This window comes from Harpia harpyja, chromosome 5 (assembly GCF_026419915.1).
Source record: "Harpia harpyja isolate bHarHar1 chromosome 5, bHarHar1 primary haplotype, whole genome shotgun sequence".
NCBI classification, from domain to species: domain Eukaryota; kingdom Metazoa; phylum Chordata; class Aves; order Accipitriformes; family Accipitridae; genus Harpia; species Harpia harpyja.
In genome coordinates this window covers 5471552-5485208 of record NC_068944.1, presented here as the reverse complement: position 1 = coordinate 5485208, position 13657 = coordinate 5471552, and the positions used below count along the sequence as shown (strand labels likewise).

At 37.9% G+C, this 13657-nt stretch overlaps 1 protein-coding gene across 1 annotated transcript in view; it reads left to right on the top strand.

The window, feature by feature from the left end:
* Window positions 1-13657, top strand: part of MOCOS (molybdenum cofactor sulfurase) — a 231158-nt gene that overhangs the window by 160842 nt on the left and 56659 nt on the right. The gene's annotated exons all lie outside the window — the stretch shown is intronic.

The window sequence follows — 13657 nt, the reverse complement described above, 5'->3', positions numbered from 1 at the left end:
GAAGGGTAGAAAAAAGAGGCTGAGAGTTTTATAAATTGGAATTTATAAATTGAGAGTAGCAATACCAATCCATTAATTGAATAACATCATAGGTGTTTAAAAGCAATATATTTTTATGGCTGTGTTAAGAGGTTTTAAAGATAGATTTTGCTCTCCATTTCATAAATTAGTCTTGAAAGTGTCTTCCTGTTCATGAAAGCAGAAATTCTCAAAATCTGTCTCTGGGCATCATGACATTTTGTGGTACTAATAGATCATTCTGTTCTGACAGGGAGAGTTTTAAATAAATGTCCGCTCCACGAGTAGCTGTGTGAAACAGGCTGATCCGGCCTCTGTCTTTGGGTCAAATACTCCTGTCTCTGCTGCAAAACAAAATACAAAAAATAAAGAACTAAAGTCGGTTGGGGTGCATTCAGTTAGCACGGAGGAATTTCAAAATGTCTTGAAAAGGTGGGCCCGCATCTCAACAACGCGTAGCGTATGGAAAGATATTCTTGCTGATTGCTGCAGCAGAGCTTTACAGCTGCGGAGGATCCTGTCAGCTTTAATATGCTCTGAATACATTACTGACTAACCTGGCTTACAGGCAACTGACATTAAACTGCCTGACGCCCCCGACACATGCCTCCGTCTCTTCCCTGCATGTAGATCAAGAGACAAAATCTGTGGAGGAAACTAATACCAGCATAGTCAAAAAGCAAAAACAGAAGACAAGTATAGTGATGTGTTTAACTTCTGTTTTACCAAATATCTTCAGAAAAAATTACAAATATATCACACATACCCAAGTTTGATGAATATTATCCATAAAGAGTTGTGGAAATGAGGGAAGAGAAAGAGCTGGATAACAAATTAATCCTTCATGACAGAGCTCATCATATGTTACGAGAAAGTGTAGTGTGAGTTGAGTCAAAGTTCGGTAGGTTGCAGAAGAAAATAAAGACTGCGGTTGCTGTCTCTGGCTGTTGAACAAAGTGAGCCTTCAAGGTTCAATTTTTAGTCAGAAATAATCAGCATGCTGTCTTGTTACCAACGCATCTTGTTATCTGCTCTGATAGAGAAGGATCTAAGCTTTTATAGTAGATCGAATACTGAACTTGACAGCATCATTCCGATAAAGAAAGAAAAACGGGAAGAGGTGTAATGAGTACATTTGGCAAGACTTGCATTGTCAAGGCCTCAAAAAGAAAGCTTTTTATTTTTTTGATCGATTGATTGGTTTGACCTTACGAGTGAGCCAAGTCTGGGCAGGACCATAAAATTATAATGTTTCTGACCCTTCAATTTATAATACCTTCCTTTTTCCTTTACTGTTCTGTGTTCAAGACAGGTGAAGTGTTCCAACTTCACCACTTCTACTGATCCTAGGAAAATCGTGTGATTCATCATAACTTGAGGATATTAATCAATTTATTTCTTGCGTGTTCAGAGACACAGAAGGAAAGAAGTGCTTGAGCCAACATTTATTTACTTATCTATTTATTTATCTGTTTGTTCTCCAGCTTTACGAGGGGTGTTTTAATCCTGTGAAACATCTGTCTTAAGTTGGTATGTGAGAGAGTAGAACTCTCTGAGTCACTACAGAGTCTCTCTTAAGAGCAAAATGTAGGTTTTCCATCACTTCTCACACTGTGTGGAGGTTATGATATTAGAATAGCTAGGAAGAATAATTAAAAAAAAGGATAGAACACATTGATATTAGAAAGAATAGAGAGCAAGAGGTATGTCACATGCTAAGCCTCCTCATACTCTGGAGAGCATGGTCTTAAAAGTAGGTGAGAAGACAAAGAAAAAGCAAAATTGCTGACCGGTGTAAAAAACCTCTCAGACCAGTTCCAGACCGCTGAAGTTTCAGCAGCTTCCTGAAAAAGGACTTGCTGTGTAGCTGTCAGTACTGCTCTGTTTTTCCTGAGGAGTTCACGTTGACTGCCTGCCATGGCCACAGAAGGCCAGCATATCCTGCATCTTTCTGATCTCTCTTCATAATTATATTGATGCCTTCTCATTTGAGAAAGCTCTCCAGTGAGAGTCATAATGCGAATTATAATGAAAGGGAAAAGGGTAGAGAAGCCATATCACCATCCAGGCTAACATTATCTGATAAACACTTCATCTGATCATGGTGTCACTTTAGGACACCCTAAAATAGAACGACACACCAAGGTTGGTGTGCTAGCGGTTGCATTTTGGTCTCACTGATTTAGTAAAATTTCCCTGTTGAAAACTGCTTAGTAAGTTCAAACCATTATAATAAACATTGAAGATGTTCTTGAACTCTTAAAAATTATTGAGGAGGTCCTTGGAAAAATGTCACTGAGTACCAGTAAAAAGATTTTGTGGGTGGGAACCCGCAAAATATTGTAGGACCGTTATTGTTCTCATAAAATGAAACAGGACTGATCACTTACATATTGCTTTCCCTCATATCCTGCCATATGCAAGAAGGCAGAAGAGTTGCAGGGAGGTAAATGAATGTACTAGTTCTGCATGAAATGCACCCACATGAATGTTTGAAACATGCAGCCTTTAAATGCATTGCCATGCATTTAAATTCACACTCCTTAATTATCAAAGTTTTCCTCTTGGGTTTGCAGTCAAATGTTTGAACAGTTTGATTAATCACTGCAGTCCTAATCTGTCTGAAGTTAGCTGCTGTTTTGAATTAAGTGTCTTGTATCTCTTGCAAAGTACCACGGTAGGGTGATGTAGTTCCTGTAGAATCATCTCCTGGAAATCTAAGACCACCAGAGGCCTGGTCAGCCCAGAAAGGTTGATTCTAGAAATAGTAGAAGCTTGGGCAGCTTGAAATAGCTGTTCTGGTTAGTTCCGTTCAGAAGAGGATACCTGTTGCATAAAGTCACCTAATAAACAAAATAGACTAAATAATAATCTTTAAGAGGATTGAGTCATTTCAACTGCAAAACAGAGCTCCCAACCGCTCAGCTAGAGAGACTAAGCCAAGGCAAGGTTCTCTAAGAAGGGGTCTTGTGTATGATCGAAGCCATTCAAATTGTCTCATATATTGAGTTAAGCATCTTTCAACATATTAAAAAAGAAGGAGTATTAGATGAAGATATTTCAACAAATTTTTGTAATTCAGGGCTAAGGTAATAAAACAGATTCTTTGCTTCGTATTATGAAATTTGCATATCATGCATCTCTGTGTAGTCAAAGGTCATGCAGCTAAGCTTGTGTCAACTTTCTTTGCTGTCAGTAGTAACACTCAGTGTCTGTTAGGCATAGTAGCTGTATATACTGTGATTCATTTCTAGAGATTTTTATTTCATGATGCTTTAAATATGAAGCTCTTTTCATGGTCATACTTTTTATTTATAGTAGCAAGACTGCACTTTTCATTGGTGGAGCAAGAATGAAGAAGAAAGTTACAAGGATTATCTCTGTATTTATTTCCTTAAATTTCTTCATTCCTTGGTAAAGCCCCCAATATTTTCTGAATATTTCCATTTATCAAATAATAAAAGGGGGCTGTTTCTGCTTTCTAGATTTCTTTAGCAAATATGCTGCATCAGAGAAAGAAAGAAGTGTATGGCAGATAATACTAAATAACCAGAAAACACAAAAAGAGCTGTATTTCTGATTTTTCCCTTCATTAGACCCAATAGTGTTATTTAACATCTTAAAATGTGGATCTCGTAGCACAGTTTGAATAGCAGTAGCCAGTATTACCACTTTGGTAGTATTGTGTCAGGATGTAAGAAAAAGCATTCCAAAAATTGAGAGCTCCAAAGAATCCAGGGAAGTAAAATGTATTGTTTTATTGTTATGCCCGGTGACAAACTAGAGTCTGAAGCCCCTCAAGGGAAGAGATAAGTGAACCTGGGCCCTCTCACCCCTCGTGAGTGTTGTAGCTTCATCCCTACTTGGTGGGAAGGGAACCTCTGCCATCTTGCCTTCTCTTCCTCACCTGAAAAGGGAAATTTGGAAACAGTGCCTTAAGTTGGACCTTCCTTTCTAAAGCCTTGCTATTGTTAAAAATACCTGAAATGGAAACGATGGGGAAAATGTTTCTTTTTAAGCCATTTTTAATCTTTGTGTTTACACCTTAACTGCAAAGTCCCTCATTTGACACACCAGCAAGCAGCAGCCCCTACTCGTTTTCCCAGACTTCTGCAGAGCTCGGGTGTAACAGGTTGCCGTGGGAAAAGGCCAGAGCTTCCTAAGTGCGTGCTGCCTCGCTTCTCTTCCCTGACAGCGGCTCCCTCTGAGTTGGTAGTATTCATCCTTCACCGATGCCTTGCTCAGATCAGTATTTTCTTTTAACCTTGTCTAAGTTTGTCTTCAGGGGCAGTTCTCTAGTTTACCGTAGGTCTTGATTTACAGCGTGAGACAGCATGTGGTACACATAAGAATTGCTCATGTCTTGAAGTACTTCAGCTCTTCTGAACTGAATCTGAAGTACAGATTCTGACTGATTTATGGTGTTATAGCTTATCAAAGCTGATGTAATACCAAGAGATTAATTCTTAATAACCAAGGGGTTAATTCTTTCTGAAGCACACGACCTACAGTCTTTAGAAGGAAGCAAAAACTAGAATAAATTACTTTATAATATTCATACTTTCTACCTTAGGTTTCTCTTCCAGTCTTCTGTTTAGTAGATCTGCACACTGGACTTGCAATTGATTAAAATACCTATCCTGTGCTTACAAAATTACAGATGTTCAGTCTTTCTCCACGACACTACCTTGTTACTCATCACTCTCATGACTTGGAGGGCACACAATATTTTAGGTGCAGTGGATTTCAGAAGCTCATAGGAATGAGCAATGTAATGACAACCTGCCAAAAGTTAATTTATGCCAGCCAACACTGCAGGACATTATAAAAATACTGGTACTCTCGTACAGAGGTTATTGCTGAGTGTGCCACAGCAGTGGCGTACTTTAGAAGTACTGTCATCTCACTTTTATTGAATGAACTCTTGAGAAGTGAAACTGGGACTGTAATATCATTGCTCAAACCTGTGTCTTGAGAGTGTTCAGCATTGTGGCAAAGTAGCCATTTTTTGCTCTCAGTTTTTCCTTTCACTATCTGTGAAATGTTCTGTATGTTCACACATCTCACTATCTAACAAACCTCACCAATGACCTTCAAGAGATCTGAGCCTGCCACATCCAGGCAGAAAAAATGACCACATGAAGGAAAATGTGTCAGCAAGTCACCCTTTGGTCCTCACAAGAACAGTGAATGATGTAAAGCAAAGTTAATGCTGTGACCTTGAGGGAGGGTCGATAAAAATGGCAGTAAAAAATTAAAGAATTCAGGGGTTCCTGAAATGTTTAGCTAAAGGTCTCTTTTGTGGTGTTAATGCAGATATTTATTAAAACAACATTTGCCTGTTTAAAAAGCTTGGGACAAGTCCTGGTATAATTCAGTTTAGGATGAGGTCCAAGAATCCTGAGCGCGTTTCAATATTGACTGCACGCTTCCTTATGATTAAGGCATCAAATCAAGGAAATTTCAAAGCAGTTTTTAGGATTCATTGTAGCTGCTTTATTACCTCTATTTCATGAATGACACTGTTTGTTCCCTCCATGGTAGCTATTATTATAAAAACATTACCCAGCAGAGACCTAGTCTGAGAATGCAAAACAAATGGCAAAGCATCCTTTCAGGCTGTGATAAAATTATGAATATCAATAAATCCAAAATTTCACTAAGAATAATAGTGTTCTGTTAATAATAATGGCTAGAGCTTATTTTATGAACTTTCAATATTCCTGAATGTTACAGATACAGAATGGAAAAATAAGTGTATTTTTAGCTTGTTCCATCACTAGTCAACGTCATGCCTTAGAATTTGTTGTCTGGAAACTTTTCTTTTTCTGTATCGTATTTCTTGGTTTAATTAAACGAAGTTGTGGTATTTCCTGTAATGCTGTGATGGGCAATTTCTGTGGAGCCTTAGAAAGAGTGGGATACAAAGGCTGCAGAAGAGCAGACATAGAGCATCCCCACTACTTCATACACTGGCAGCCACAGCCCTGGTTCAGAGATTGCCAGAGAAAAAGAGGGAAGGTGTCCAACCAATATTATCAAGCAGGGAAAACCTGGAATGCAAATCGATATGCTGCCTTGGGCACCAAAGTGTTTCAGTGACAGAGAAATTCCAGAAATGTTATGTAAAAAGGATTGCTAATGTAAAACCCGTAAGAAGGTAGAGTCAAACCAGTGGGTACTGAAGTGTAAGGTTTGAGCACATGATTACCCATTCTTCTTCACCTAATGCAGGCATGGTGAGCTTTGAAACAGAACTGATTTATATCCTAGCAAGACTTCGGATTGGAATCTGTCATCTTAGGGAGAAAAAGAAAGAAGTTGGCTGGGTTTTCAGAATATTTTAAAGGGTTCTCTTGATGCTGAGGGAGAGATTTCCTCCTAAGAAAAACACATTTGGATTTATCTTTATATTCAGCTTATTTTTGGTGCAGGTTATTTGTCTCCATTGGTCTGCAGCTCCCCTCAGGGGAAAACAAAAACCAAAACAAACAACCCACAAAACTGCGGAGCCATTAGAACATCATGAGACCATCAAGTAGTACCGGTGACTGGCTCTTATAGAAAAGTTATTTGAGGGAAGAATTGTGCTTAACTGCAGACCTGATGATAGTATCATAGTCTCTGGCTGAGCAGAAGATGAGAAAGGTTTCCCTCCTACTATGTTAAAGTGATTAGAAAGTTGTTGCTGACTCAAATAAGTAGATAAATAAATAAATCAGTAAGTGTTCATGCAAAGTCAGTGCTGAATTAGTCTTATTGACTTGAAAACATAAGACTTACTGCCCCATCTTACGTTTTCTAAATCCCCATGACTGTAGCTTTGAGACAAAGAAACAGTTTTATGCTCTGCCTCATATTAGCAGTCTAACTGTTGAGAGCTGAAAATACCAGAAAACAAGCAGTAGTAAAGCTTTCACATGCTGACTTCAAGGAATTGTGCATAGCAGGCTCCATTAAACAAAGGACAAAGCCACTTTTACAACAAAGCAGAAAACAGGCCTGTATGTTATATTCAGGCTTCTAACAGCTACCGGGAGAATTCATGTGCTTTTATAGTACGAGCTTCTCTTGCATTTAGTCATTAAGATGACAGAATCATAAGCAGAAGTTGTTCTGCTGGACTGAGAAAAACCTTGGGAGATAAAGCCTTTAGAGGTAAAATGTGAGTATCACATAAATACGTACTTTTAGGGATGATTCTGTTGTTCTCGCAGAAACCTCTGTGGGCTCATGTCATCCAGCACTCTGGAGCTGCGCTTTGAATGCTGCTTCCATGCGGTGTGCAAAACAGTCTACCTTTTTAAGAAAGCCTCCCCATTCGTCTTTTATGTTGCTGGTTTTATAGTTTGAAAAGTCATCCTGAAATTATTTCCTCTGCTGAGAGTATGGCTTGGGCTCATGGAAGAAAAAGAAGGATGGACAGACATACACACCCCCCCTCCTCTGGCTCAAAAAAGAAACCTCATAACAATAGCAAACAGTGAATTCAATGTATCTCACCTGGAGCTTATTTGAGTTATTAGAGAGTTTTCAGTCTAACAAGCAGTTAACTGAAATTGAATTGTACCTGTAATTAAAACAGTTATACTAAAAGTGAGTCAGCCAGCTGGCACATACAACTTCCCCTCTCTTATACTACTCCCAAGAAATTTTAAAAAAAGGTGAAGTATTCTTCATTATGATGTTTGAAAATTAGGAGCTGCTTCTTTCAGAATGTGCTGCTCGTTTTATTCAGAACAAAGACTTCTAACTTCCCTCACTGTGTGAAAACAGAGCTTGAATTAGCCGCTCTAAAGAAGTGGGAGATAGGGCATCAAAGAGCCTTCTGTTCATTAAGATAAACACCGAATATGTGTTTCATGTTTGCTTTTGGTATAACATTCTGAATAGAGGATTAAGCAGTTGCTTCCCACAGTCTTAAACTATTGAGATGGTGTGGGAGAAGGAGGAGAATAAAAAGATTTAAGCTATTATGCAAAGAATTAGTGTTGAGAGAGTAAAAGGTCCCACTATTACCCATTGAATTCTGCATGGATTTAGTAGTGTTGAGAGTGTAACATGACGCTCCATTTTGGACACAGAAAGTACATAATTAAGTTGCAGGAGTCCATCTAAAGTTTCAGTCTGGACACTGATCTTGTGAGATGGACTGTTGCAACTTAATTATGTACTTTCAAACAAAACTATGTACTTTTCACCCCCCAAAATTTACATAGTTTCATAACTGAAATTTCCTTTTAATGTAATTCTTTTCGTTACATGGAAGCCTGCTCTAATCTATGCATGGCAAGGTATTATTTTTTTGGAAGTACAAATGACATCTGGGGACACAGATTTTTTCCCTTCTTGCTCACCAATGCAGTCACCTCAGTTGCAGAAAAGGTCATGGTCCACCCCACTTTGTGTTCCCAAATCAATTTTTGTTACATGTGTTTTATAGATCAAGTTGGTTGGACTGTTCATGTGAGTCAGTGTGAATGCGGGGTTTGCAGTCTGTCCATGCTCTCTGCATTGTCTGTGATTGTGGATGATGGATGGTTTTACGAATTTGCTGATAAGCCGGTTACAGTGTTTTATGTTGAGTTTTATTGAACTAGATTTGCTAACGGTTATGACCAATATTGGAATGCTATTACATTGGAAGAGCTCCTTTTGTTGACTCCAAGGAAGTGATAAAGTATTAAATTCAATGCTTAAATTCCATGAGGGGGTCTTATACCCTTAGTTCTGTTTTTAAAAGTAATGTTTAGTTGCTGTTAGCCAACCTGTAAGCTCATTTTCATGTATTTTTGATTTATATTCTGTTTATTTAATCTTTAACCTATCAGTTGTAGCTGCTTAGAAGTTACATAATTTTTTTCATATATTTTTTCCTCTAGGCATCTGCTACTGCTCACTGTGGGAGACAGGCAGTAGCTAGATTTGGTCTGACTTAGGACAGCTGTTCGCATAATTTAGGGGAAAAATAACACTAGGAAAGCATATATTTAATATTTTTATTGGTGAATGTAGGAGCTCTACCAGAGGACAAGTAAGCAAGGTTTCCTATTAAGTTTATTATATTTTTTTCCTTATTATTTGCTCTTCTAGTATTGTATTTATAACATTTCAGGGTTGCACATTGGGGGCAGGGGGTTGGATCATCATGTGAATATTTCATTGTCATGTTTGCAGTGTTTTGTCTGAAGCAGGATTGCTAAAAAATAGCAGTGGTTAGAATACATTGTTTAATGTGATTTTAAGCTAAAGCACTCACAATTGCAAAGGAGATATATGAAGCTACCGTTACCAAGTTCATCCTCAGGAGATGTTCTTTGGGAGAATAACACTAAGTAGGTGACAGACTTCAGTCGGAGACATTCAGTTCTACGCATAAAAGAACACCAAAAAAAGCCCAGAAATGAATCTTAATGTACGCTTCTTGAAGGAAGTGAAGGAAGGACTCCAAATGTTTGACAGGATTTACAGGTTCCATGGCTTCATTAGCACATTGACTCACAAGTCCCACATGGTGATCTGTCTCGTTTGGGATTTATTAGAAGGTGGCTACCTCTTGGTTTTCACTCCCTGCTGATTGGTTTGCTGAGATTTCAGCTCGTCATTTCTCTGCCTCTTTGCTATCTGTTAGGTAATGCTGAAGAATAATGAATCACATCATTGATCTTTTTCTTATCCAAAGATATATGTGAGTTTGGATTTACTAGAGTAACAGAGAATTTGTTCACGTAAACCTCAATTTCTGTGGTTTTTTCCCATCAAGTTAGAAAAATAGCTCTATATTTGATTTATGGCTCCCTTCTTCCTTATCTCCAGTATTTAATTTCTCATAAGAGAGATAAGAACTGTATGTGAATGCAGATCACAGAGGTTTCTGAGTACAGCCTGAAAACCTTAAGCACCAGAGCTTTCATTCTAGAGGCTCAATTTCAGTCTCTGCTTTATCTTAATCTCTTTATTCAAAATCTTTTATAGATGTTGACATACGCCTATCTGTCTACAGTTCTTTCAGGAAGAACTAACATTTGAACATCTGAGCTACTGAAATCCTGGTTGTTTCAGAGAGGAGATTGTATGCCATTACATGTTTGCCATTTATGTAATACAAAACCAGGTCTACGCTGGCTCAAAAGCATTCTATACTGAATGCTTTTTGGGCATCTGTGTATCTCATATTTCTGTGATTAGATAAAATTCCACTGGAAAAATAAAATCTTACTGTATTTTGCATATAACAAGCAGATAATAAGACAGAGGTAAGGCAAATACAAGAAGTTATCACCAGGTAAGACAAGCAGTGGATTTACAGTACTGTGGTGACAACTGTGCATAGTTTGAATGCACATAGTTTGAACCCTCTTAAAAATGTGAGATAACTTACCTTTCTCTTATAGATGACTGAACTGTCCCACAGTCTCTACGGATAGGCATATGCACACATGCAATTCCTAGGGAAGAGCTGACATTGTACATGTATCCATGGGTTATCCAATGCACTGGCACTCTGAATTTTCCATACTGGAACAGTATCAGTTTCCGTAACAGTACCTAAATGGAAGTATAAGATGGGACAGTAGGTCTGAGATAGTGCTAATCTGTCAGGATGTAATGTACAAACATACATCAGCAATATGAGGTTTAACAGCATCTCCGCAGGTTCACTAGAGGTCTTTGCCCAGGAGGTTTGTACACAAAAGTACAAGCTTGCTTTGTGAATCTCTTCTGCTCCATAACTTTGCTACTGCAGAAATATATGGCATTCATTGTGGCAACAAATAGTGTGAAAAATGAGGTGCTATAGGGAAGAAGAATTAATTAAATGATCATGTCTGGCTTAATGTAAAGTCAAAACACATACACGGTATGACAAATTAATAAGGGGCATATTAATCCACAGAAATGCAGGAGTTTCCCTTTTGACAGGGAAGTCCTTACATTTCTACCATAGGAAGAAGTAAGTCATTAATGAGAGCGTCCTTTGTGCTGAATGTGTTCCTACACACATAAATACAGTGAATGGTATTAGATAGACTTCAACCGGTGTAATTTAGACTACATCAGATTCATTCTGATCCAAATTACAGGGCGCATAAATTGTTCTTCATTTTAAAATCATTTTTAGGAGCAACTAGATGCAATTCACCTTAATGAAAAAATGCAGTGATAAGGAATAAAATCCATAAAGTGAGAGGGAGTCAGGGCACTTGAGTCCTTCCCAGCACCTTTGCAAGATGAAGTACTGATGATTTTTCCAAGCTGTAAGTCTTCCCAAAGGCTTAAGGTGTGCTACTTCTTTTATCCCCAAACAGGCAGCTAGGGAAGAGTCTCCAAGTATTCAGAGTTAAGGAACTGAGCATAAAACCAGAGTTTAAAATGCAGGAATGCAATAAGGCAATAAATAACAATCCAACCATAATATAGAAGATTACCTTCTCGTTTACCTTAGACGGGCTCAGTCAAGCAATGAGTTTTATTTTTGTCACCCCAAATATGAGACTAGATGCAATAATGCAAGTCCTTAGATCATGTTAGAGACCAAAGATTTGTCCTGGGTTTTATTTTCTCTTCTTCATATTCTTTTCCCTAGTAGGGAGAGGGAGATGAGGTAAGCACTGGATTTATGCAGGATACAGTACAGATCATTTTGTTTAGCAAAATAAAAATAAATCACAACTATTTTCTGAATATACCCCTCTTTCTGTCAGAACAAACTTCAGATTGCCGGCATTTGTTTCACAGGGTTTTCTGTGACATCAGACCTAATCACAACCTATTCTGCTACTTAAAAATACGGGACCCTGGCAACACTGCTTCCGCTCTCCAGTCACGGGGCAGCAAAGCAACTGCAGGCTATAGCATTTGGATTTGTCAGAATAAATAATTAAGAGGCTCATCAGCTTCTCACTAATGAACAAGGAAATGTGATTAAGCAACTTTAAAAGAGAATGGCTGAAGACAATACAGAAATGATAGCAGGATGATTGCTGTGAATGAGAGACTGAAATTTCTGAATAAGAGATTTCTTCAACAAGACACAAGGACAGTAGTTTAATCTTCCATTAAAAGATTCCTGCCAATTTGGAAAAGCTCTGAATCAGGACATTACAGACATCTCAGGAACTGACAAGGCAGTCACTTCTCTTAAGACAGCTACTTTCTGGCAGATGCTGAGAAATAACTTTTTTTTATTATTTTTTTTTACTGTTTCAAGACTCTTAACTTCTACCAAACAATGACTAGGACATCTCTGACTAGGCAATCTTTTATTCTCAAAAACTCTGAAAATACAAATCATCTTTCAGACCAAAATGTTCTAGAGATGCTTGCCAAGTTTACTGTGGCTAACATCTAGAAATTGTACTGATTAGCTTCTGGCAACCTTCCTTGAAAGTGCTTTGTGTGTTAGTATCTTATTAAATATCTTATTCCTCTTTATTATTCTTTAGCACCAAAAAATGTACTTCCACCTTATATCTAATCTGTTTCTATGCTTTTACTGTCTGCTCTCCTAGCTTATCTAAAGGAGATAGCACATAATATAGAAACTTGAAGGAACGTGAAATAAGAGAAGTTGCTGTAATTCTTCAGTATGTCAGGAGAAAGATATCTTATTTTTTTCCTTTGTATACATTCATAAATGACACAGTCTTTTTATGAGTAAAGGCAGCGAGCAGATTTATGACAAAAGTCAACAATCAGATTACAAGATTTCTGTCCAAGGGTGGTTATATCAGACAGTAGAAGTTTCCAGATACTTAGATATAAAAATGGTATGCGCGGAAGTGGGAGACTCTTAGTTACACAGTTTAAAAAAAGAAAGCAAAAGGAAATGTCAAACATCTTTTTAGTTACAGAAATGCTCGTATACCTCAAATAAGATACTCAACGTTACAGAAAATACTCTGGATCTAAAACCCGGGCAGAAAAATATTGTGCTACTTCAGGAGGCTTTTGAGGAAATTATTTCCTTTTTTTTTTTTTTTCCCACATGATGTAGGCCCACCATAGCACAATGCATAGTATGCATAATAGAAAGCACTTTGGATTTTCAGCCAAAATTCCAGCTGTCTCCAGCAGATTTGACTGGGTTTAAACATGTTGTTAGCCTTCAGGTATCCCCCTGTGTTTCTTACAATACTTTGAGATCGTATTGTTATCTTCTAATTGTCTTCCATAAAGATGCAAATTCATAGATTTTCAGTTTCTACATTGAAGATTGCCTGTACTTTACTTGTTCTACGTGATAAATTACTGTTTGATTAGGGTTAGTGTTAGGGTTATTCCTTTTCTTGTACCGTATTTATTGTCATACCCAGTTACTTGTCTCCTGTCAGTGGTTTATCCCAGTGAACACCACAACCTACTTCTTCATTTCAGATTATATATGTTCTCCTTTGAAATGGCTGGTTTTGTATCTGATAATTCTGTTTTAGCTTCCTGCAGAGAACCAAAATATCCCCAAAGCCATAGGTGACCATGGTATATCGTCCTATGGCATATCCTCTGAATACAAGAATGAGAAGTCGTTTCAATAGGGACATCTAACAGAGCCACAACGTCCTCTCAGAAAGCAGAGATGTAGAAGAGGTCTCCATCTGTCAGGAAATCTCTGCAGTCCTCTTTTCCGAACTCCTCAGTG